Source organism: Neolamprologus brichardi, chromosome 10, assembly GCF_056152115.1.
Source record: "Neolamprologus brichardi isolate AB-2024 chromosome 10, ASM5615211v1, whole genome shotgun sequence".
NCBI classification, from domain to species: domain Eukaryota; kingdom Metazoa; phylum Chordata; class Actinopteri; order Cichliformes; family Cichlidae; genus Neolamprologus; species Neolamprologus brichardi.
The window spans coordinates 31461160-31488637 of NC_142113.1; the positions used below are offsets into that span (position 1 = coordinate 31461160).

At 40.3% G+C, this 27478-nt stretch overlaps 1 protein-coding gene across 1 annotated transcript in view; it reads left to right on the forward strand.

Moving 5' to 3' along the window:
• The first annotated feature begins 60 nt into the window (after positions 1–60).
• The window catches only part of sgcd (sarcoglycan, delta (dystrophin-associated glycoprotein)), a 484520-nt gene continuing 457102 nt past the window's right edge, over positions 61–27478 (forward strand). The window contains exon 1 of the mRNA XM_006785143.3: positions 61–689. The gene's annotated coding sequence lies outside the window, so the exon portion shown is untranslated. The remainder of the gene's footprint in view (positions 690–27478) is intronic.

The window sequence follows — 27478 nt, forward strand, 5'->3', positions numbered from 1 at the left end:
ACTCTTTCTTTCTCTCTCTCTGTCCGTCTCAGTCACATCGGTCCTGTGCAGACTTGAGTGAGCCCCGGAGAGGAGATGATGCCGGTGCTGATTCTGTTGGAGCTCTTTTGGTGATTTTTTTTCCAGGGTTTATTTTTTCCCCGTTTAAACAAACAGAAAACTAGACTCAGAGAAATGTTGATGCAACAGCACCTCTTCTCTCCGCGCTTTGTTGATCTGCTTGCCGTCTGCCCAGCATCAGCCCATTTTGGGGGGATTTAAGCGACAGAGAGTGTGCTGCGCCGGCTGTGCGCTCTGCGGCTCTGGTGCACTGGATCTTCTTCCTCGCCGCTTTAATTCACACAGAAGGATGATCAGTTCTTTGCGCCGACAGGAATATTACTACTTCAGCTGTCACTACTCTTATCCACTTCTTTGCCCCGGCCAGATCGCAGTCTGAGGCGCCCCGGTCCCCTGAAGGGAAGAAGAAGCATGTCAGAGGCACCTGTGTTGCACATGGAAATGAGCCGTCTGCTGCTGCTGCTGCTGCTGGACTCCAGCCTCTAAACTAAAGAGATTATTCCCAAAATAACAGAAGAAATTGGATCCTAAGAGTTTCCTTCTGACCAGCTGAGAATTCCTGTAGCTGCTTAACCAGCTCTATGATTTTCTGACTTCCCAAGCCTTTGATTTTGGCATCTGACTAAGAGGTAAGGCTGCTATTACTTTGCAATGTGGCTTACTCTAGCCTGCTCATCCTCAGCAACCTTGATTCTGCACTTTGGAGAGAAACGTCTCGGCGATGTGGCAGATTCTGTTGTTGCTTTGCTTGGTTACTTTGCAGTCTTCCAGAGCTTCACCAGAAGCTGAGTCCACTGTTGGGCTTGCCCCAGCTTTCTGTCATTAGTCGGGGCTGGCACTCTGTCCTGTTTACTACTGTCTGCATCATCTGCTGTCTGTAGCAGTGTGGCTCTCGCCGTGTGTTTCTGCTCAGCAGAAACGAATGGCACTGTAGCTGAGAAGCCAGAGGTGTTTCGTGTTAAGTGGATTTCTAGAAGCAGAGAGTTTGTCATGATCTGTCTGCTGCTGTGAGTGCACAGGAATTAGAGATGAGCTGCAGGTATTTCGAGTATATTGAATCCTTTTTTAGAGCGCAAGGTTCATTATATTATACTTGTTGTCCTTCCTAAAACCCAGCCAGCTCAAGTTTGTGGGTATAGTTAGATATCAGAATCTCTTCTGCTGATTTCTGTTGGCTTATTCTGGCTACACTTTTACAGCAGAATTACTCAGCGGCTCGCATCGACATGCTTGGCACTTATTTGAAGTGGTACATGTAATTGGCATTGGACGTGGACCTTCTTCCTGCACGTAGGGATCTACGTGGTATCCAGATTATATGCAAAGTACTCAAAAGTATTCAGTAATGCCTAGGTTAGTCCCTGTCGGATAGAATTACTGTGTGGTGTCTTGATATGGAAACACAGATGTGGGGTAATTGCATTCAGGGGTTCGCTGTACAGTCTGTTCAGTTTCAGAGTGTGTGCCAACTTCAGCTGAATTAAGCAGCGTTTTTCACACAGAGAGGATTCGACACTGTAAGTCTAAAATTTGGCACCAGTGTGTTCCCTCGTGTGATGGTGTCGCTGGACCACGTCTCCGTGCAGAAATCCAAAGGGAAACTGCATTCCCAAGTGCCCCGTAGTCCTTGGATCGTCGCTCTTCGGGCTTTCTCGGTGGATATGTTGACTAGATTGAATTGCTTTTGTTGAAAATGGGATATAACCTGCCGGCTCGTCGGCTCCAAGAATAGTCGGATGCATTTACGGTCCATCTTGCGTACATACCATAAAAATTGAATATCTTGAGTGCTTTGAGCCATAATGCTGAAAGTCCTCGAAAAGCTACTGGAAATGTGTGTATCTGTAAATAGTAACAGCAGAGTCTTCTCTCAATCAGAGGACGTCCACAGTGCAAAACACGTCCAAGCACATAAGTGATTTGGTGTTCTAGTCAGATTGTTGGGTTTGAAACAACTGCAAACTTCTTGCTGGTGTACAGTTTATCGTCTCTTAGAAATCTGTCATTTTCTGTGTGTGCAATTGTTTTGGCTCTTCTGGAGAGCTCATCAGAGATTACTTGCATCCTTTCCTACAACCCTGTCTGAATCGCTCTCTTTTAAAAAGCACATCGAAGGCTGCAAACAACAACCGTACATGTTGGTAGTAGATAAAGTAAAAGTGGTGGAACGAAAGTGCTCTTGGGCATCATCAAAGTGCTCATAATGTCTCTCACAAGAAAAGCGTTCAACATGTTTTAAAGAAAACAAAGGTATCCCAACTGGAAGTCGTCTTCACTGAACGCACTCGTACTTTCAGTGAGCGTTAACATGAATCACTGTTGAGCGAGTGGGTGCCGTGAAGTGACAGCCCCTTGTTATTGGCACGGTTAGGACTAATGGCAGTTCAGACAACACAACTGCTAGCAGCACTGCTGAGACCAGTTCATATGAATATTTGATTGACTTTCATCACCAACTATTGCTAAAACTCTCCTAGTAAATCTCTAAATGTCCCAGTGAGTTGAAGAATGTCACTGAAATATCTGCAAGTCAATGAAAACAAGAAATTGTTACCACATCATAAGACAATATTCAAAATAACACAAAAGTTCCTACAGAGCTGAATCATTTGTAACTCATGCAGATTTGAATGCTCTATATAAGAAAAAACTAAATGTGTACTTGCATTGTTTTTATGAAATGAGTCAGTCTTCGGTTCTTTATTAGTTTGTAGTGATTTAATTTGGTAAGGCGCAGTGATGGGGACTGCATGTATGGTTCATTTCAATTAAATTTTATTTATACAGCATCAAATCACAACAACAGTCGCCTTGAGGTGCTTCATATTGTAAGCTAGACCCTACAATAATACATACAGAGAAAAACCCAACAATCATATGACCCCCTATGAGCAGCACTTTGGCGACAGTGGGAAGGAAAAACTCCCTTTTAACAGGAAGAAACCTCCGGCAGAACCAGGCTCAGGGAGGGGCGGGGCCATCTGCTGTGATTGGTTGGGGTGAGAGAAGGAAGACAGGATAAAGACATGCTGTGGAAGAGAGACAGAGGTTAATAACAGATATGATTCAATGCAGAGAGGTTGAGTAGGATGGCTCAGGGCAGTTTATCAAGTTAAATAAATAAACTTTATTTTTTGTATTTTTTTGTGGTTTCATTTCTAAATATGAATATTGTTTTAACAACTGAACTAAATCTTGTCGTTGGTGCTGAATCAGGTGACCATCCCTTAGTTAGGTCTGCGCTACTGGCTTCCCATAATGCACTGAGTGTTTCTTCTTCACTAACTGTGTCTTTATACACCTCTCTGCATTTAATCATTAGATATTATTAATTTCTGTCTCTTTCCCTGCATGTCTTTTGTCTTGATCTCCTCCCGTCACTCCAAGCTGGTCAGAGGCTACTCCTGTCTGAGCCTGGTACTGCTGGAGGTTTCTTCCTATTAAAAGGGAGTTTTTCCTTCCCACTGTCACCAAGCACCTTGCAATGACTGTTGCTGTGATTTGGCGCTATATAAATAAAAGTGAATCGAATTGGACCTTACCCTTCACAAGAACTCAAAGTTAACAAATTTTTTACTAGAAATTTATTATTTTTGAATATAATTTTCTTCTTCTATGACTGTCTAGTAACAGCCTTTTTTTTTTTTTTTTTGACCCAGCTGTCTTGTCTTTAAAAACTCAACGTAATGAATAATATGTTGAAATTCTAGCCTTAATTACAGCAACATACGTCCAGCTGTCAGCTCTGTGATTACTCACGCAAGCCACAACTGATCATGTCACCGTAAAAGAGGAAGCTTATTAATAAATATAGTAACAGTCCCACTTTCGGAATAGCCTCTTTGTCCTGTTAATCGTACAAACATTTCACACCTTCATACTACCTGTAAACGAATAAACGCTCACACATGGTCACTTATCGCTGCTGATCCCAGTTGAAAGATCTCATGATTTGTAATGTAATGATGTCAGAGTGTGATAATTATCTGCTGTGTCAACATCGATTTCGTCCTGGCCGAGCACCAGATTTACTAATGGTTTGCGGCAGGCAATTTACTGCTGTTTGCGCTATTATTTAATGTTGAAAAAAGGCATCTCGTTTTTGATATTGCTGTAATAGTTGACGATAAGAGGGTTAATATAGCAGAAGGTGATGTTACCAGAATAAGCATATATTTAGTGCAAGTGAGTTGTGCAAGGCTATGAGCTAGGTGTCAAAGCCGCGTCTCTGTCCTTGAGACCTTCAGAGTCCTGGTTTCCTGTTGCTCTTTCAATGTTGAACTGAAGTTGGAGCTTCAGAGAGGAAAATAGTATAATTGCTCAAAACAATTGCAACTTTTTATTCACACATAATGAAAACTGCAGCGAGCACAAACAGTGCTTTACAGTGTGTCTTTTCTCAGCAGTGTGCACACAGAGCTCTGCAGCCTCACAAGTCTACATTTAAGTAGTTTTCTTTTAATTTTTTCTATCAAAATACACATTAATGTCTGCCATTACATCATGTGTACTATGTTTTGTCTTTATTGTGTATCTGTCTGCTTTTAAGCTTTCAGAATTTCACTATGTGACTGCAGAGCGACAAAATATTTAAAATCACAACAAAAATAGTTTGTCGTTAAACAAAAAAAGAGCTAAATCTTAGTTTCATTTATTACACTAAAGAACCGGCTAATGCAGAGACTTGAACCAGGGCGTATTCTACCACAACCAGTGGTTTCACAGACACACACGTTTTGTGCCAAAGCTTGAATTGTTTTTGTCGTTTCTCCCGAGACATTTATGAGAAACAACACAGTAAAAGGAAACGGATGAGACTAGTGGAGGAGGACGGGAAGGTGAGAGATGACAAGGCAGAAAATTGTTGAAAGAGCAAGACAGAATAAAGGGAGGGGTTTATAGGAACAGGGGGGGACTGCAGGTGGTGATCAAGAGCAGACAACAACGGCGTTCCCGTCAGAAGCCGGCACTATGATATGGGTCGCTTGGACATGACAGCTGGTAAAGAAACATGAATAATAAATTTTGGGGAAGGTGTAGTGATGAATACTGCATTAGAGCAGAAGAAGCTCTGAGCCGTTTCTTCCCACGGCTCCCCTCTAACCCAGCAATCACTCAAGGATTACTTAGGGTAGAAATGCTGGTCTGTGTGCACGCAAATTATACACACACACATGCACGCGCACAGCACGTGATCATGTGATGCATAACTACATTAGACCTCAGAGGACAACACCTAGAAGCTGATCTGGTGCCAGAGGACAACCTTCCGTGTCCTTCAGCATCACGACACCTTAAACAAATCAACTCATTTTAGTGGTCTGATGACAGCCTTTAGTGTCCTTGTTTAGCCTTGGGACACGTGTGTGTGTGTGTGTGTGTGTGTGTTTGTCAACAGATGGATAGATAATGTATTTTTATGTGCACAGTTGTGCACTGCCAGTTATGTCCAGTATTTGTGAAGCTTTTCTAAGAACAGTGAACATTAGTAACAATAATAAATACAAAATATGAAAGTAACAACTGGTGCTGATAAAAAAGAATAAATAAATACATTTAAAAAGCACAGAACAATGCTCTACCTTGAATTGGAACACAGGTATATATATAAAAACTACATAATGTAGTAATTCATCAAAGCAAGCACACACGGGGGGCAGTTTGTTGTTGAAAGAGTTTGGTGATGGCATCTTCTTCTTCCAACAGTGCACAAACAAGGTCCATAGAGATGGATGAGTTTGGTGTGGAAGAACTGGCCTGATAGAAAACCTCTGGGATGAATTAGAGTGGATCCTGAGAGTCAGGCCTCCTTGTCCAAAAATTCCCATAAACATTCCTAAACCTTCTAGAATGTTTTCCCAGATGATTTGAAGCAAAAAGGTGGGCTGACATCATCATATTAAACTGTATGGATTAAGAATGGGATGTCACTTAAGTTCATATGTGTGTGAAGACAGACAAACAAATACTTTTGGCAATATAGTGTACTCCTCAATGTGAATGTCCTCCAGTCTTTTGCTCTCTGCTTACTTATTAGTGAAGCGTTCGGCTCTTCTGCTGCTAAATGTCCTCGTTTGCCATTTGGTGCTAAGCAGGTAGAGTGCAGTGAGTTTTAAGAGCTTATTTTTGCTGAAAAAGTCTGTCGGTTGTAGCTGAAAAATTTCACGAGCGTAGTCTGAGTGAACTATAGCGGTGAATTTACAGACTGAACAGCAAAACAATGAGCTGAAACTTGATATAAAGCTCCATAAAGCAGAGAGGAGCTGCAAATTCAGCTGATAATTCTCACTAGCTTCATCGTGATGGGAGACCCCTTTCACGTTTGATATAGTTTTATTATAAAACACTGATTACAGCCACTGTAAAGATAGCATAAGGTAGGTTAGTAAAAATGCCATTTGTGCCCGTTCTTTATTACGTTACATCTTTAGCGGTTTCTTCTTCTCTGGCTTGTTTTTCCTTGTAGCATTTTGTCCGTTTTCAGTTTCACTGCTTTTTCTCCGTCTTCTGACATTTTGCTCTCCCTTGCTTTAATATTTATTATTAGTAGTAGTATTAGTATATGTCACTACTCCAGCTCTGCAGTTAATAAGCTCCATACCATAGCACCATACAGCATTAAAAATGAATTCAAGGACTATTTCTGTTTGTCAGCACTGCTCAACAAATCTTTGTATTTGTGTTTTTCTTGGTGTACTGTACATGTGTTCATGCATGAGTGTCTCATGCTCTCTATCGATGCTCTCTAGGGGGCTAAAGGAAATTGGAGGCTTACTTCCTTTCCACTAATTACTCTACAACAGTCCCCACTAATTGTCAGGGCCTCACGTGTATTTGATGTCAGCAGTGTGAAGCCATGTGCACAAAGTGGGACGATGGTGAGAGGAAGGAAAAGGCAGAACAAAGCAGGTCAATAAATTTGCTTTGAAGATGTGTACAAGCCTTTAAAACAACTTCTGGATGTGGATCCATTTCGCTGGAAGGGAGGAGGATTGTAATATCAACATGGGCACAGATAATATACTCCATTTAAAAATCCTGGACTGCGTTCCCTTACGAGCTGCTTCTTGTGATATTTATTTCAATGTGCCACCAAAATAAGTGCACATAATAAAGTGAATACCTGCACATTCTAATGCAATCCAGTGCAACGGTGCAGCAACCCACACTGCCTTTGTAAACAAGTAATAATCAAAGAGGTATTGATTCAGTGTGAAGTCAAGTGGGAGCCTGCAGGACCCTCTGGGCTTGTGAAGAGCATTCTCATTCATTCAGAGTTAACCCTCCCACCACTGGTCAAAATTTAATGTCTCAACCCCCCCACTGCTCTTTTTTTTTTTTTTTCTTGTGCACATCTGCGCTGGTATAGACTGCAACCAGGAAACAGCTGGATGTTTGCACGCGCAAGCCTGACACTGCCTCATCTGAGACCGACTGAGAGTACTTGTATTTTACACCTTATATTTATAGTCAAGCATTCAAAATTAATGTTGCAAACGATGTTGAGAAAAAGTCACATGATAGAAGCAGGTTCTAAGAATAGATACCAACTAGAGATCTCAAAGTCCCTGCCTGAGATTTGCATGCAGGGATTTTCAGAGCTCGGGAGGGCTCGATTACAAAGTCATCTTTTCTAAAGGAAACTTTAGTAGTGCTCAGGTGGCAAACAAGGAGAAGATGGACCATCTAAGCTTCGGCAAATCAGTAAAATTCTTATGTTGTTAAACTGTCAGCCATACCACCAGTGTTGGTCAAGTTACTTGAAAAAAGTAATCAGTAACTAATTACCTATTACTTCCCCCAAAAAAGTAATCCCGTTACTTTACTGATTACTTATTTTCAAAAGTAACTAATTACTTAGTTACTTAGTTACTTTTTAAAAACACGATTTACAACCTGAATAGGTGATAAAGTGATAGATCTTTCAGCCCAATTCTACTTTTTCTGCATAATCCATCATACAAAATGTAATCAAATGGAAAAGTCTCTTTTTAAAACTTGTTTTATTAGTTTTAATCTTTTAACTTTATGCATCAAGCAAAAATTTAATTATCTGCAACATTCTCTGACTAGAAGAAATTAGTTTAACATTTAAACCTATTTTCTGCACATTCCAGCTCATTAAAAAAAATAATTTTTGTGTGTTTACACTCAGTCTTTCAAATAGATGCAAGTAAAACACAGCAGAAAATAAATAGAGCAACAGGACCGCTAGTCTTTGATTTTATTTTCACCTGTAAAGCAGGAGTGGGCTAGGCGGAGGGTTACCCTGGTGCAGGTGTGCAGCGGTCAGTGGAAGAATCCGTGAGTTTCTCTGTGAGTTTCCCATTACCTCGTAGCTACTCGGTGCTTGCTCGGAAGTTTAGGGGTTTTTTCGCTGTAAAAAGAAGTTTTCTTCCCACGCACAACGGACACTAATGTTTTTGTTACTTTTTATGGAATCAAACTCAAAGTAAGGTCAGTACTTCCACGCTTTAAACGCTGCACGCTCATACTCTCTCTGCACTCGATATATGATCCATTGTTGATCTGCACACAGCTGTTGTCACAAACGTTGCCCTCGCTTACGTCACTGTCATGAGACATTCTCGCAAAAAAATCACGGTTTTAGTAACGCAGTAACGCAGCGTTCCTACGGGAAAGTAACGGTAATCTAATTACCGTTTTTGCAATAGTAATCCCTTACTTTACTCGTTACTTGAAAAAAGTAATCAGATTACAGTTACGCGTTACTGTAATCTGATTACAGTAACACAATAGAAATTCCAGGTTTAAAATTTGATTGCATTGGGTCTGAACAATGCTGTTATATTTCAGGCTCAGAGAGGCAACGTCAGGGACAGCTTCAGGTTTTCAGTGTTATGAATGTGGTTGTTTTTTGTTAGTATATCACTATAGTAACCAATGCTGTAAAGCTGACCCAGTCCAGAGCAGGTCGTGTTCAAGATTACAGATCAGCGGGTGTAAAATCGCTGCCTGCTGACGGGTTAATTCTCTGGAAGAATATCATCACTGTTCCTGGAAAATCGCCAGACTTTACTGCGCAAGAAATAAATTAATTTAATACATTTAATAACGTTTTCTTTTAAAAGTGTCCAATTGCTTTCTTTTCCCGATGAAGGGAATTAGAAGAAACTTTATTCTTGCTTTATTATATATCGCCTGCAAATGATTTAAAACCGTTTATTAGTCTGTAAGTACTTTAAGAGCAAGTACAAATAAATGTACTTGTACTTAGACTTCATATAAAATTGACACGCAGTCTAAGCCTACATTTAAATTCAGTTTTTTTTTTATTCTTGATTTGCTCTCAGACCCCCTAAACACCATCTGGGCTTAACAGTACGTCCACACATCTGAACTTTAATTGAATGGAATAACAACAGATTCTCCCGGGTACACCAGGAGGATCTGATGGATTACACCAGTGTCTTAATGATAAGAGCTGTGATACTGATTAGTCTGTTAGATTTCACAGTTGCACATTTTTGCTGGCTTTCTTTCCTGGCTTCACGGAGGCTAAACTCTATTAAAATAGTAGCACGTTCCCAGTCGACTCCCTGAAATGCTTGATGCTCGCACACATTCATACAGCACATTTCTCTCACACTTTCAAACGTTGCTGTTTTTGTCTGTGCCGGCTGTTGTTTCCAGCCTGTAATATCTATTTAAGCACTTCATGTTTTTCTAAAATGATTTTATCTTTATTGGTCGTGTTTCCATCACAGCTACATTTATGTGAACCTGTTCATAGCTAGACTGAGAAACCCTGGGCTGACTTACAGTATGGACTGGCACTTATATAGAGCACTTTTCTACTCTATTTGAGTCCTTCACATACAACACCTTTTTCTATACCTCTGTGATTTAACCAACATTCATACCCCAGTGCATGCATCGAAGCAAACCTGGGGTTCATTACCTTATCTCAGGATGGAGAAGCCAGGAATTGAACCGCTGACCTTATCTGCTCACCAGATAACCTATTGCAGACTTTTCAAGAAGCCAAAGGTCTGGGACACAGAATTAACAGGACTTTTGGAGAAGGACAGCTTTGTTGTCAGAGCAGGAGATGGCTGTATTCTTAGTTCCAAAAAGAAAAGTTCAGGGTGCTTCTGAAATGCCGTCACCATCACAGCTCATAGTATGCAGATAGATATTGATTGTGGTGCAGGTCCAAACGTGTTTTGCAGTCTGGCATCAACTACTCAGTCATTACAGGAGACGGAAATGACAATACAGTTTAGCACGTCACATCTGCAAAAGAAACCCTCCTGCAGGCGATTTACAGCAGTGACACTACGTGTGCAACAAACTTCAGTATAACTTTCATTTCGTGTAGAGTAACAAAAACAAGGAAGGAGAAAAACGTTACAAAGTAATGCAGTACCGACAAGAGGGTTCAAGCTCAAACTGCCAGTGAAGTTTCAGATGATTTTCAGAATATTAAGGAAGTGTGTGAATTTAAAAACAAGGTTTAAATATGTAACAAATGTAAATTATTAGTATTTATGCGATTTTCAAACCAAGGTGTTTGTGGGACCTGAGTAGTAATGGCTGTTTCTTTTTTACATTATTAATGCAGTGCAGACAAACGCGTGAAAACTGGATGCTTGAAGCGAAATGTTAGAAAGCAAACAGTAAAATCGGGTTTCACATGAATATTTAGTGCTCGACAGAGGAAAAATAAATAAATCTCAAATAAAAACAAAGGATTTTATGTTTCTCCTGACAGATGGAGTTTGATTGTGCTTACCTTGAGGACAATATATATGTGTGTGTGTGTGTGTGTGTGTATGTGTGTGTGTGTGTGTGTGTGTGTGTATTTTTAATGTAGAGATGTGTGTAAATGCCTGCATTGCTCCAATGCTTGTCTGTGTGTCCAAATCTGTTACTAAAAGCATGGCGGTCTCCGACAACTCTCTCTCCCATCTCCTGTCTGCTCCGTGAACAGCTTTGTCTCACGCTGCAGCTGAGCGGTGATGACAGGCCTGCCTCAGCGACATGGAACTTTTCGCTTTCAGTCGAGAGTCTGAGTCCTCCGAGGACCTGATTTGTCAGGCAGAGAAAAACAAAAGTCAACAAACGGTCCATCCGAAGGTTAGTAAACTCCGCGTGGAGGAGACAGGCGTGAACAGACAGGCTAAGTGTTGAGGGAGCAATGCATAAGAAGAGCAAATAGATTCGATGACGAGCGAAACTGCACAAAGATGAAGCTGTTTGCTTTCATATATTTTACAGTGGAGTTGCTGTGGTTTAAAGTCCTGTGAAGGGAGTCGCCTTTCTGTGGGAAAAGTGTCATATGAAATCAGCACATTAGGCAGTGTGGGCTGTAAAAGTGCTCATGTCTGCTCTGAGGTCGGGCGTGTCATCATGGGAGCCTGAGCAAGCCGGAGAAATGACCGTCTTCTAAAGCCAGCTTCTAGTGGCCGATAGGGGGACTGCAGATTTTGGCACTGCCAGATGTCTACAGTAAACCTGAGATAAATATGACTAAAAATGAAACCCTTCTGATTTTACAACCTTTGTTTTTGACAGAATGACACGAATGGAAGTTGAGCAGCTCTTTCGCTTTGGTCCATATTTTACCTTTTAGACTTTGCACAGTTCATAGCTGAAAATGCTCCTGATTGGTCTTTCAGTGCTGCAGCTCCTGAATTCATCTCAAGTGTTTCACCTCCTTTCAAGCCAGACATCGGTGTGCAAAAAAATGGGTCTGGAAATGGGGTCAATGGACAGTTTTTCCAAAAAAAATCTATCTTGAAAAGAATTTAAATATTTTAAGCAGAATTTTCACATCAATCGTCCTGATTTTGAACCATTACAATCTTTAGTTTTTAGCAGGAAATGTTCGAACAAATGTGATGATTTGAGATGGAATGACATGGGTCAGGGAAATGAAGAATCGATTTAACAAAATCATTTTCTCAGTTATAGAGGACCATTTAGAAATGGCAGAATTTATTTTATGTGGATTAGACTACTGACTGTTGACACAGGCTGGCCCCTGTGATTGGCTGCCCCTCATAAACAACAGGTGAACCTGTGCGCTGACCATGTTAAAGGAAATGTGTGCTGAAAGGTCTGAGTGTTCAGAGTAATCATAAGAGATTACTTTGTAGAGGCGGGAATCACCATACAACGCACGATACAATATTATTGCAATTTTTTAAAAATATTTTGCGATATTCAATTCTGTACATAAAGGTAAACTTTATCAATATTCATCTATCTATCTATTATCTAACATCAAAGTCTCACACTCAGTCTTTCTCTCATTTCAGTTTTATTGTTGACAAACTGAACGGTTTGTATTACAGTCTAGTCCAACTTAACTGAATCAACCATCTGGTACAATTATAGCTATTCTGAACTATGCAGTTTATGAAAACTATGCAGCCCCTTCAGCAACTGAAGAATTTGAAAGTAAATGAAAACAAAATATAATTTTACATTAAATAAAAAAGCTTTAAACTTCATTAAAATAAAACATGTCTTAAATTAAAATAAGTAAACTGTCATGTTTATTGCTGCCAAAAACAAGTTAAACACATTTGGACAGTGAAGGAATGTCAGGATTCTTGCTCAGAAAAAGGATCAACATGCTCTGAAGTCAGAGCACAAAAAACATTTTTGTAACAAAATATCGATTTCTGCTGTCCCTGTATCCATACATTATTAGCAAACAAAATATCACGATACTACATAGTATCGATTTTTTCCCCCCACCCCTATTACTTTGTGATACCCTGCAATACTTTGGGAATGTTTAATGTGAACACTGACTATTGTAACAGAAGACCTAAAATAAGGAAAAGAATAATTAGTTCCCTTTGATATTAGATGAGCTTTATTTTTGAGTGAGTAACTTCCCGTCAGGACCAACAGAAAACCAACAAGTTTTTAAAGTCTCTTTTCTGTTGTGTGGCTGCAGGAGGAACTGAGGGCAGGACGATGTTGTTGGTTTATAAAATTATACTGAAAGACGTATTTGTGTGTGCAGAACCATCTGCACTCATTTCTTTTGTTTGTTTTTATTCTCTTTTTTTGGCACCAACACATCTGCACCTGTGTGGATAATTCATGACTCAACTTCTGTCAGACAATTGGCAGCTGCTGATGTTGTTTTCCGAGATAAAGTTAACTTCATCAACCTTTTATGGTGATCCCTGCTGAAAACATGTTTCTTTGTTTAAAGTTGAATGATGTCAGTAGCAACACGTACAGTTGTGTCACTGTGCCCCAGCTGTCTCCCTCACACTGTTTAACTTGTCCTTAAAATACTAGTTCAGAGTTTGCAGAGTGAACAGAAACATGGCCGTCGGCTGTGTGAGAGTTTGATCTGTTTCACCTGCGCTCATGACCAGAGATGGGCAGTAACACGTTACTGTAATCTGATTACTTTTTTCAAGTAACAAGTAAATTAAGGGATTACTATTGCAAAAAAGTAATAAGATTACTGTTACTTTACCGTAAGTACTCTGCATTACTGCATTACTAAACTGCCATGATTTTGTTTGTGAGAGCGTCTCATAACAATGACGTACGAGCGGCGTCCGTGGCAGCAGCAGACGTGTGCAGATCAACAATGGATAACGTGGAGTGCAGGAGAGAGGATGACCGTGCAGCATTCACAGCGTGGAAGTACTGACATTGGTTTGAGTTTGCTTCTGTAAAAAGTGTCAAAAACATTAGCGTCTGTTGTGCACTCTGCGTGGGAAGAAAACTTTCTACAGCGAAAAATAAAACTTCAAATCTGAGGGAGCACCGAGCACGCTGCCACGGGAATGTGAAATTCACAGAGAAACCCCCGGATCCCCCCACTGACATGACCGCTGCAGCACCGGGCAAACCTTCACCCGCCCCACTCCTGCTGAACAGGTGAGAATAGACTTATAAGCGACAGGACTCGATGCTGCTGAACCTTTGATTTGATTTATTGTTTGCTGTGTTTTACTTGCATCTATTTAAAAGAGTGAGTGTAAACACAAAACATTATTTTATTTTATATACTATATGTTTAACACATTTCTTCCCGTCAGAGAACGTTGCATATAATTTAATTTTTGGTTGATGCAATGTGCATAAAATTAAAAGATTGAAACGAATCAAACACGTTTTTAAAAGAGACTTTTCCATTTGATTCAATTTTATATCCTGAAATATGCAGAAAAAAATCTAATTTTTACATATTCAGGTTGTGTATCATGTTTTTTAAAAGTAACTAAGTAATAAAGTAATTAATTACTTTTGAAAATAAGTAATCAGTAAAGTAACGGGATTGCTTTCTTAGAGAAGTAATCCATAATTAGTAGCTAATTACTATTTTCAAGTAACTTAACCAACACTGCTCATGACTTTAGTAATGAAGTTCACAAACACCTCATTTTCTCCCAGAGGCCTGGTGACCGTTGTTTCGTTGTCAGAGTGGGTTTGGTTTTCCCGCCATGCATTCTTCCTTAATTCCTAAATACTAGTGTTTATGAGTTGATGCTGTGAAAATATTTGAATTGCCAAGTTCTTGGTGGTGAATAATGACAATTTTATATGTGATCCAGACTTCAGCTCCTGAATCAAGGCTACTTTCAAAAGTGAGCACGCAATTTTAGCACCGTTATTGTTGGATTTTTGGGGGGTATAAATGGTGGTGCTTTGACACCATAGTATCTAAGCAATGCCCTTATGGTATTCAATGTCCTTTCATGCGTACAGTTTCTTATTTCCGTGACATTTTTGACACACCTACCCAAACAGTCAAAACCTGTTGCCCAGGAGCTTCTAAGAAGCTTGGAAAGCAAAGCCGCAGGACTTCATTACATTTCACCTCTCATCCAAGAAGCTTCTTCAGTTCTAGGACCAAATGGTGGAGATTCCAGATTTTAAACACTAGGGGGAGTTGTCCCTTAAGAGGTTTGTTGACCCACTATTGATAATGTGCTTGATCACACGAGCCAAGGTGTGGACCAACCAATCAGGAGTGAATCTCTTGCGAAGCATATTCCGACTTTAAATGAAAATGTTGCATTAATTTGAAACTAGTGACTGGCATCATCTGGAACCCATCGGGACAAAAATTTGCTAAGGTGTTGGAGCCATTTCAAAAACACGCCTGTGCAATCTGATTTCTGTATTTCCTTAAGCTTAAAAATGTAACAAAAATATACAATGTAACAAATGTAACAAATGCATTCTTTCTAATGAAAGAATGCATTTGTTACATTTTTCAGAACTGTGCTTCTTACGCACATAAAAACGTGTGCGTAAGAGCTACTGGCCTTTCAAAATAAAAACAAAATGCATTGCATTGTTACATAGAAGGCTCTTAAACAGGAAAAAAAGTACTTGAGCAAACGAGGCATGTTGTTTAATGTTGACTGTGCAAGCTGAGTAGAAACGTTCTGCATAAGAACCAAATAAGGCAATGCTATACATAATAGTTTATGCTAATTCACAGATATTAACACTTATCTTTGATCTCTGATGATTCTTGGAGAACTCTGCACAAAATTCTAGCAACATTGTTATGGATTAAATACTGATTATGGAAAAACCGAGTCCAGCACACCTCTTTCTGCACTCTGACTAACAAGCAAGCTCCTTCGAGGTGCTCGATGTTGGCACGGGGCTGACGAATATGCATTGATTTGTTTGTCGAAAGGGGGTGAATAATTCTGATGAGCTATTGATTGCAGTAAATCAAGACATTCGTCACCTTGGTTAAGGGCAGAGGTGCCTTGCTGATAGGTTGTATAATGTATATGATTGGTGAACCTTGAAACAAGGCATTGAAAAATGACCACTTTGCTAACTGGCTGTTAAAGCTCATCATTCATCGAGGAATTTTAGTGACAAGCTCAAGGGTACACGATTGCTGAACAAAACAAAAACATACTTAAACTGTGTTTTTATTATTTTCCAAAGTGGTTTCTGACTCTGAAGTTAAGCTCTGGTGGCTCTACGACACGACGCTGAAGCAGCCGGTGCTTTCACACAAAGGCGGGAGGATTGCATAACCAGTGCGCCAAGAGATTTTGGACTGCACGAATACCAGCAGCTTGTGAAGAATGGCTATTGTTTCAGAAAGAGTGAATGAAGGGGAGAGGAGAGGTGAGGAGAGAGTGAGAGAGGAGTTCAAAAGGCAGAAAATAAGAGACAAACTCGAAGAAGGCGACGAAGTAGAACGTCGGAGATGGGAGGGAGACAAAAGATGAGGGAAAACTGCAGCGAATGACAGGACGAGAAGATGAGAGAGGAGGCTGGTCAAAGTGAAAGGGAGAACGCTGAAGTTGAGAGAGAGATAATGAAGGAGCCCGATGGTTAAAGTGTAGGAAACGAACAAGAATCCAATTATATGTGGCTTCAAGGAGTCAGAGCGTCTCATCATACATGTTGCTCTAGAGCTCTGACAGGACAGACCTGACTCACCCCAGTCTCTCTACAGTAGGACTGTGGGCACAATTGATTGGGAGGAAATGGCTCCTCATTATCTGTAGTTCATCAGTCAATGGTAGAGAGGGCTCTGGTTCAGAGTTTAAGAATAAACACCTGGATTAGAAAAGTTGCTGTTTCAGTTCTCAGAAGTCTGGCGTCATACAGTCACTTTGTTGCTGCTAGTCTGTGTTGGTTATTTGGCAAATCTCGATCGTATCCACAACTTTAGAATAAAATATGGAATAAAACTGCATTTTAATGATCATTTAAAATGAAATTTCAACTAAGCTTCTACAGATCAGGTGTTCCAGACACAGCAGCTGCTAGATTTCTTCTCCATGTCTTAGGCTACGTCCACACGTACACGGGTATTTTTGAAAACTGAGATTTTCCGTTTTCGTTTTAAAAAATAATCCCGTCCACACGTAAAGGCAGAAATGAAGGAAAACGCTGCTAGGAACATGCCAAAGCAGCAGGTGGCGCTATATTCCTAACCGTGTAGAAATGTTGGCCAATCAGAAGTCTAGAAGCCTCGGTGGGAAAAAGTAAACAAAGCTGGAGCATAGAAGCAGAACCGAGTCGTATGTGTGGAGGGACAGTAACTGTGTGTGTATATGTAAGCATTTAAACACTGCAGAGAGAACAATTAACAGTAACAGTATTGTAGAAATTCATTTTACCGAAACAATAACGTGGCGCACAGTGTGACGTCAAAAAAGGCGCACACCTTTGACGCTGCGTTTTCTCCGTTTTTCTCGTCCACACGTAAACGCAAAAACGGAGTTTTAGAAAATATCCACCCTGGCCGGAGTTTTTAGAAATCTCCGTTTTCAGTGACCGAAAATGCCGTTTACGTGTGGACGAAAGGTGCAAACGCATAGAAAAATCAGTGTTTTCAAAAATACCCGGGTACGTGTGGACGTAGCGTTAGATTGGTGTTTAACAGCAACTTGAGAAAACCTCTGTGCACTCATTTCCAAGCATGATCTAAGTTAACGTGATCACATGGACATGTTTTGTTGTTGTTTCATTTTAGATTTGATGTGAATCTTTGTATAAACACCTTCATTTTTCTTTCTTCTGCAGTCGTTTCCTGTAGATTCCAGTGAGTCTCTAAAGACGTCACAGCGTCAGCTCTGCATGTTAATAAATTACGCTTGTGTGTTACAACACGAGGGCTTTCAAGGCATCCACATCCCTGGAACATTTATATAATTTCCTCTGGGATTAATAAAATATTCTGATTGTGACTCTGACAAAGTGTTGAGGCAGTAAGACGACACGCGTGTGTCCTAAAGAACAGACTGTAGGATCATGTTCTGCCTGAACAAAACCTTTAAAGTCGCCCTCTCTCGCCCTTTGCTTTGAATATTGATTAACCTCGGGGTCTGAATAAACTTCCTTCCTTCCTTCTTTCCCTCCTTCCTGGTGTACAGACTCCCTCCTTTGTAGCTGAACTCATCACTTGCATGGTTAAGCTTAATTTAGACTTTTCTACGTTAAGATGTAACTGGAAGCCCCTGTTAACCCTGCACCGCAGCCTTTCACGCCATTGAAGTTGTTCCATCAACCCAAAGTTCAGTTACATATCTGGTTATGTTGCCACAGATTTGATGCAGATTTCCTGCTGATGCATGATTCGCACATTAATTTGAACATTCAGAATTTATTGGAAGGAACATTGAAACGCTGCGTGGTGATTGAGCTTTTGTGCCCAAACGCTCTCGCTGCACCTCTGAAGATCCTTTGAAGTCTGAAGTGTGTTAAAGACGTGTCTGTTCACTTGGATACTTGAGTAATACTCCTGCGTTTTGATTCGCTACTGCTCTCAAACCCAGCTTTATTTATAGTGCTGTTTTTCGTTCTTTCATTGTATAAATTTCCCGTCTTCTTTACATTTGAAATCCTTGCATTTCATGGCTGTTTGTTCTTGTTTAAATTTTGCATTGCTTTAGATTTTCTGCAGAGCTCCCCTGGACTCTTGTCTGCACTCTATAAATAAATATTGCTCTCTTGCTTGCTTTTGTCTGGGGTTGAGCTTGAACTGCAACAACGGTGGGTCTTATCAGTTGTAGCACTCGCCTTTGTTCTTGTTTCCTTTCTGCTACCCACAGTCTAACAGACACATTAAATTTCACAACGTTAGCAAATGCACCTTTTCATCCAGGACTCTTGTGTGCTGTAAATCGTGTCTTAGCAAAATAAGGGTAAAGGTAAGGCCGTGACAGCTTGAGTTTTTATTTTGATGCAGTTTGAGCTCCTTGCTGTGTTCCCTATTTATCCATCAGGGTTATTGGTGCTCATGCTCCCCCGCTGGGCTTTGTTTTATTTCGAGTAAACCGCTCTTACCGCTGCTGTAAGGAACCGTGGCGTGTTGTTTTTGCACAGTGGAGAAGCAAAGAAGACACGCTCTGTAAACACGCTGCAAATTCTGATCGCGTGTTTTGCATATTAGTGCAACACAACAGCTGTAAATCTATTCATTTAGGGCACTTTTCCATCATTGTTCAGTTTAGAAAAAAGCTCTAGTGATAAATGATTTCATATTGTGGCTTCTACGAGCCACTGTCATGCATGTCCAATAATTCCATATTCTTTGGGGGAGCTGAACCAAATCAGCTCTGTGAGCAGATATGCTTTAATGTACAGGCTTTTACTTATGAGCGGATACGAGTGTGTACTCGCAGCTGTTGTGTGTATTTATTTATGCACTTTAACGTTCCATGGCGTTTTACATGAAAGAGGAAATCACCACCGGCTTCCAGACGAGACTCGCTTTCCCTGAGCCGGGGAGAAAATTGAATGAGTCGGGATGTAAAATTTATTCATTAATTGATTTCCATCTCCTGACGCCGGCCGCTGAATTCCTCTCTGTAACCGGCTAAGCACAAGTGCCTCTGGCGCATGGCTACAAGTGCACAATAACACCACCTATCATTTTAATGCAGATGTTCCCAGCAGAAGAACGTTTCGGCGGAGTGGAATATGGAATAATGTCCGTCAGAAACGAAGCTGCTTTTTTTGACTCTTTCTTTATTTTTAATGGGCAACGGAGCCACACAGTAAACTGTTTCTTACTGAGTGCGATGTGAGCATGAATGGGCTTTTGTAATGGATCATTGGTAATGCATCTGAGTATTTTTAATTATGTCTTTTTCCAGTGGACATGTGTGTAAATGCATGCTTTGCTTTTATGCCTGTGTGTGTCTCATTGTTTACCAGAGGGCAGTGTTAGCTTCAGGGACCCACGACCTGAATTGCAGAGGCTAGCAGTATTGTGAGCTAATATTGACTGTATGAATGATGGTCATATTAACCTGTTGAATGGATGGCTGCTTTGACTAATGACTACCTGATTTTTCATTTTCTTAATTCCACACTTTGCAAGGATGGCTTGTGTAAATTAAAAGATGCAGACAGGGATGGAGGGGGAAGGCAAGGGAAATGAAAAATGGACAATTTTTGAAAAAGTCCACAAGTGCACAGAGAGTTTCACACCAAATAGTTTTCTAATTGAGATCAGTGAAGGGAGGGGAAGTTATCTCCAGCTTGTCATTGTGCCGTGTGCAGAAATGGAAAGATTTCACCTCCTCGATTGAAACAAACCCAAAAGACAGGTGTTGAATTTTGAGAGCGTTGAATTAATTTACTCGAGTTGAACAAAACTGCATGATGGGATTTGTAAAAATAGTGTGTGGCTTTATTGTGACGGAGGTTCATCCTCGATCAGGCTTCAGAAAATCTGTGTGGGGGAAATAATAGGACGATTCTTCTGCTACTCTTAGTTCAGTGCAACAGGCACTCAAGGAAGAAACCAAAGGATTGAATAAGCCTCACTGATGTGTCCAGATTGTGCTGGCAAAAATAAATAAATTCAAATGAATACAGAAAAAGGCAGCTGAGCGTGAGAAATAGCTTCCTGTTACTACTTCCTGTTAAAAGGACGTTTTTCCTGTCCACTGTCACCAAAGTGCTTTCTGATAGCTAATCATCTGATTCTGTAATATTGTAGGGCCTTTACCTTACAATATAAAGTGTCTTGAAGTGACTGCTATTGTGAATTAGCATTGTAAATAAAAGTATATTGAAATTCATCCATGTCGTGTATATTTTTCTCTCTACATCTAAGCTCACAACAAGCCCAAACCAAGCAGATCGGGGCCTGTGCCAGAGTGAGTAAGCCACAGCTGGTCCTGTGTAATGACTTTCATGTCTCTTGTGGATTTTCGCTGGCTGCTTGGCCACACTCACGATATCTTGAGGAGAAGAGTGGCAGGAGCTGGCAAAGGCGCAGAACATTTAGCCGTTCCCGGTCAAAACCGACGCCCTCCCCTCCTTTTAAGGTCTGACTAATGCAAATCGGTTCTGAAAAATGTATATGTTTGTGTGAAACGTTGCAGTGAAACATTTACTATCCACATAACCAAAGCTGTACAAACACCCCTGGAAGGTACAGTAAGTTATTTATGCATTTAATCCTTCCCTAATGTGTGTTCCCTTACACTTTGCGTTAAGCTAATACATAATCAAACATCCCCAATGGCGGTTTCCTTTGCTAACACCATTTATACTCCAAGTACAGGACTTTTTATTTCACACACAGCCACTGATGTTACCGAAACCAAACACGGCAACCCCCGTTGCCAAAACAATTAATTTCTTTATTTCTTTCTACATTTCTTTTCCAGTTCTGTCATTCAGAGCTGTGGGTTAAACCTTTAGCTTCTTTGGTTGATTGACATTAGAGCACCGATGAGCCGGCATGGTGGGAGAAATTTTCATTTTTATCTATTTTGATCCTCCGCACAAATCGTCCTTATTGAACTCAATCAAAAGCTTCATTAGGAAATAGTTAGGTTTGAATCTTAATTATTTTTGTCATAGCCAAAGAGATGTGTAAGTCAAGTTTTGGATGCTGCTGTCAATGTAGCTGGCATATGGGTATGAAAACATCCAGGAGGCATCATTTCTGTTTTTTTGCCTCAAACTGGAGAAAAAGCGCTTCAGTCCTTTGTCTTTTTTTCTTTTCCTCCAGATGTTGAGGAATGAAGTTGCTCCTGCTGCTCCTCAGCGCTGAAGAAGCTCCTCCTGTTGCTGATATCAAACTGCAGCCCCAGTTAATGGTGATGCATTATGTCGGGCTCTTGTCTGATGAAGTGTACTTAATGTGCTGCAGCGTGGCAGCTTCCTGTCATGTGGCATCAGACCCGTCAGGGTCAGGGTGAACATCTGCTTTGTCCTTGCAGTCTTACAAGTAGGCTTTTTCTATTGCTGCGTGTCAGCGAACCTTTTTAGCTGCAGAGCAGCAGATTGCCCACAATCCTCCGGTTTTTCTGCTCCTTTGTGGGCTCAAGAGGTGCTTTTGTTCTCTGCTAAATGGAAGAGGCACGACACAAAAAGTCTTTCTGACTTCAGTTTGTGTGTCTGTGTGTATCTGATTGTGAAGCTGGTAAAAATCCCTCTATCACATGTTGGTACTACAGGCAATTTACTCTTAAATGTTACAAAATAAAGGCAAATTACCTTTTTTAACTTAAGCACTCAATGTGATTTTTATTTCCCAGTAACGTCTAATGGAAAAAAAGTGAAAATCACGATTTACCCAAACAGCAGGCAAACTGCGATTTTGCTGCGGATGTTTTTGCAACAAAAACACAGCTTTATGTGGAAGAAATAAAGGTTAAACAAGCAAAAACCAACATTTCTCTGAGTGCATTTTTATAGCCTAACCTGAATATAAATGAAACGACAGTTTTAATAGCTTTGGGATCAGGAGTACATCTGTACTGTATATTCAAAAATAAGAGGAGAGGGAAAAAGATACAATTGCAACAGAACAACCCACTTGACACCTCTTTAAATGAAATATCACAAGTAATCACTGAAAACGTCAGTGTGTGTGTGTGTGTGTGTGTGTGTGTGTGTGAGGATCCTCTGTAATTCCTACCTCACCTTCTTCAGAGGGCAAATGCTGCTCCAGATAGGTTGATGCATCGACCCTCTCCACTACAGGGGGACAGAATAAAGCACAAGTGTTCCAAAAAGGGTCCTTATTAAAACACTCCACCACTCATTTCCTCCCCTCATGGCCTCTCGCCTGCAGCAATAACAGCGGCACCTGCAAACCGCCTCTCCTGACCTGCACAGGTGCTCCGGACTCGCTCCCTTGCCAGGAAAAAAAGCTAATTTTGACTTCAGGCTCTTGGTTTGAATTTTACGATGCAGAATTAAAAGACTGAGGGAGGGAAATAAAGTCTTGGATTCTAATTAAGGGAGTTTTGTGCATCCCAGAGAGAGATGATTACAGAGAATAAAAGCTTTTAACAAGCATGGCATAAGGTAATCCACCACTCTCGCCCCTCACATCACCCATCAGCCAGTAAATGACGCCCCGGGCATGTCAGATTGATTGGCTGAAATTCAGTAACAGCATAATCAAAATGAGAGCCAGGACTGTGAGCCACCGCAGTAGCTCTAATATTACATTTGAAATGCATTGTGTGTGAGGTATTTTGTATGTCCCGTCCATCTAGGCTCTCATATTGTTAAAGTCTTTGCAGTTTTCGAAATCCAGATAAATAATTCTAACCTGTGTAGCAAACAAACGATCTGTTTTCTGTCCCGGCTGGATGCACGGGAAGCATTTCCAAAAATACACTTTGATATGTTGTTTGATATGTTGTCCTGACCTGCAGCTGGTCAAGTGTGCAAATTAAATTTGGCATTTTTGCATTTTGCAGGTCTGTTTCCTGCTTATTCCACATAAAGTACCATGGCTAATTGAGTGGGAATAACTTAGAAATTACCACATTATTATATTCTTGTTTTTTCACTGTCACCCTACTATTACCACTTTATTACGGAGTTGTATTTCCATATTATCACCCCCAGTTTTGGGGCTCTTATCCTATTGCATAAATTTCAGTGTGCTATTACTCAACTGTAACCACTGTAGCTACATGATATTACTTGGATATTACATGGTTATTACTATAGTAATTGCATAGTAATAACTTGGAAAATAAAACATTATTACCCTGTTGTTTCCCACTTGTTACCCTACTATTACCACTTTATTACGGAGTTGTATTTCCATATTATTACCCCAAGTTTTGAGGCTCTTATTATCCTATTACATAAATTTCAGTGTACATGGTTATTACTATAGTAATTGCATAGTAATAACTTGGAAAATAACCCATTATTACCCTGTTGTTTCCCCCTCGTTACCCTACTATTACCCCTTGATTACCTAGCTGTAGTAGAAAGTGCTACCAAAATAACTGTCACAATCCCGAAAACTTTGACTGCAGCTCCGAGGACTTTCTTTCCCTTCATGAGCAAATTTTCAGAAAAGAGTTCCTGGTTTGTTTTACAGGATTTAGACAACACACATACTACTCCAGCAAATTCCAACTGCCTCATAAATGGAAGCCCATCACATACTATGACTATGGCATCTGGTCTGGCATATGAACAATTGCCATCTTGTGTTTTTGGACCCATTGAGGCTATATTTGGAGAATAAGCGGATCATCAAACAAACACTAATAAGTTTGGTTAGCTTCACTATAATTTATGGGTGAATTCCACAGATGGAGCTAACAAATCGCAATGAAAATTCGAGCATAACTTTATTAGTCTTACGTCCTTATGTCAGTGGAATGGAACGGAGCCATGTGTGTAATATTAATTTAATTGGATGACCGGTTCAAATGACAATAAAACCTTTTAAAGGTTTGGTGACTTTGCCTCAAAGTTATACTTCTGTCAGGGAGTTGGGTCTGTGACCCAGCATTTGAATTTATTTTATATTTATATATTTTTTTCTTTTTTTCCGCCTGTCCCGTTTGGTTCTTTTGCCATCAGAATTATTGTCTAAAGGCAAAGAAAGATGCCCAACGGATTTACTTTACCAAGTGGACCATCCCAGCCCTGCCCTATTGGTCCATTTGATTGACCTTTGTTTTTATTGTTTATTTTATTTTATTTTTTACTTGCTACACACGGGACAGACATGACTGGGGGAAGGAAAAGGGAGAAAGAAAGAGAGGTAGGGAAAGAAAAAGAGCGGGGAAGAAGAACGGTGATAAAGGGCAAAAAACAAAAACCAATAAAACAAACAGACAAATATACATATATCAATCAGGCTCCAGGTCCCAACAAGCAGCCACCAGGAGTGAGCTGGTGCGTACCTGAAAGCCCATCCCCAAACACCAAGAACCACCAATGCACCGATGTCTGAGGGCGTCTGCCACTGGCAGGGGGAGTGGTGGGGGGAGATAGGCCTCCAAACCTTGGAGGGTCTGAGATGTCCCCAGAGAGGTGGCGTCTGATAGCCAACCTCTTTTCTGTAGTGACATCATCTAAGCTGCTCAACAAACACACTAAAGGGGAAGTTGGAATGTTACATTTCAGACACTTTGATAAGTCTTCACATATCTCGCGCCAAAACGTCTGAACTGGTGGACAGAACCAAAGAGCGTGGATATAATTGTCCGGTGAGTTGGTTTGACAGTGTGAGCAGTTGTTGGTAGACGTAAAGCCCATCTTGAACATCCAATGACCTGTATAGTGCACTCTATGTAGTATTTTGTATTGAATTAATTGAAGACTGGGATTTCTAATTAGATTAAAGGTTTTTAAGCAAATCTGAGACCAGAAGTTTTGGTCTAAGTTAACTGATAAATCCACTTCCCATTTTGCAATAGGAAGTGATATTGATTCATCTGTTTTAGAAAGCATTCTGTATATTTTGGAAAGTAATTTGGGGGTTTTAAGAGTAAGAAATTGTACCACACTTGATGGTGTTTGTAGTTCAACTTGACCCGGTTTGAATTTCTTTTTTACTATGGATTTAATTTGGTGATATATCCTAAAAAGAATTTCTTATTGATCCCATATTGTGTAACTAGTCTGTCAAATGGAAAACCCGTGTTTCCCCAGGTGTTTCCTCTTCCTTCATTAACCTCCTGTGGATTTAAGTCCTCTGTCTTCCTCTGTTCAGTGTCGGGTCATCTGTTTGTATTGCTTCAGGTCAGGGCTCAGGTTCAGCTTCATGTTTATGTTTTCTTGTCACAGTTTTCATAGTTAATCCTAGTTTATTCCAGTTTACGTTTTAGTTTTTCCCCAGGTTACTTTGCCTTGTTTTCTGTTTATGGATTTAGCCTAATAAACGGCTGGCTTTTTGTCACACTTGGTTTCCTCTCTCCCGTGTCTGCTTTTGGGTCCACTCCTCAAACACACCAGTGATAACCTCGAGCACGCGTAAAAATAGTTTCACATATTTATGGCTTTAATATTATTATTTTTGCACTCCAGAGTGAATTTACTGCCAGGATCAGCACCGAACAGACAGCGTGCTTCCTCCATTGTATGCATGCATCAGTGCAACAGCATGACTGGCTAGTATAACTCCTGTCTTAGTTGTTGTTCAGAGGTTACAACAGAGAAATTATTATTTCGTTAAAATGTGCATAATTATTTATTTTCTGAAGCATGTGTTCCAGCACATATAGCAGAAAACATTACAGGATGTTCATTTCCATCCGCATTTTCTGGCTCTTTGATGTTTTCTTTATTCTAACTGTAGATTTCCATGCTACCAGCAGGTACATGGATTATCCTACAAGAAAGCTAATTCAACCATAGGAAAAGGTTATGAATCACCCATTACGGCGCATTAAATGGTTATATAATGCCATCTGCACACTTAAGGCCCTACGTTTTAGTTTTTTCCAGATCAACATATCCGTGTAGGATTTTTATTTAAATGCAGTGTTGTCAGTGTTGGATTATGACGTGGGTGATGGCGCGCTCTGTTAGCCGCACTGAGCTGCTTTGAGTCGGTGTTTTCAATGTGAAGGAGAAGAGGGAAAGTTATGAAGATATGCACGCTTTTCCCATCTGTAATGTGCAATAGAAGCATATAGAGCAAACTGACACAGTGTGAGTGCAGGATCACATGCTTCATTAAAATCTCATTATGATGATGGGAATTTGTGTGGAGACTTTAAAAGGGTCGTATTAGGATTTTGGTGGGGCTTCCTTTTTCCTTTGGTGTGATGCATGGCTGTATTTCTTCTCTCATTTTCACTGATATAAAAGGTTAGAAGCCAAACTAAAAGGAGTTACTCTCAACCTTTTCTCCCGCCATGTATCAGCCAATGTGAGGGTGCATCAACAAAAAGCAGGAGGGGCTCTCCTGCAGCTTTCAATGATATTAGCCCATTAAATGGCCGTTACCAGGTGTTATCACTCCCATACATGCTGCTAGTGGGTGTTTTCTCACCTATTGGTATGCTCAGTAGGTTCCTATGACCCTATTTAATGAAATGACATAATAGTTTCCACTCTGATACTGGTTCTATTGAGATCTGCATGTGCATATGCAGAATCAGCGGGTAATGGACACGTTTTCTGAACTCCATTTGCAGACATGAGCTGCAAAGCTGCCTTCTTTTTAATGTAAGTTTATTTTTTGGGGGCGGTTTTGTCAGTTATTGTAGTTTTTTCCAGAGTTCTGAATCAGAATCAGAAACTTTATTGTCATTGTCACAGGTACAACGAAATTAAGAATGTTCCCCGATCATTGCATCATCCCTAGCAATATCAAAATATAAATAAAACAATAAAATTCAATAAATAAAATAGAATACTTAAAATACTAATAAGACGTAACAGTAAAACATTCACATACATGCTTCAGACCGTGCATAGATTAACACAAGAGTGGCGTGATGGACTTTTTTTTTTGTAGCATTCAGATGTGTTGTTGCAGTTGGATAACAGCTGTGTTTGAGTCCATGCGCTGATTGCCCTGTACCGTCTGCCTGAGGGCAGCAGTTCAAACAGGGAGTGGCCAGGATGTGAGTTGTCTTTTATGATGTTTTGGGCCTTTTTTTCTGCTCATGGCTCTCTGCTGGGTAGTGGAATCCATTAATCTTCGGAGATTCATTGGCTGTTGGATTTCCTGCTTGAAAAGTCA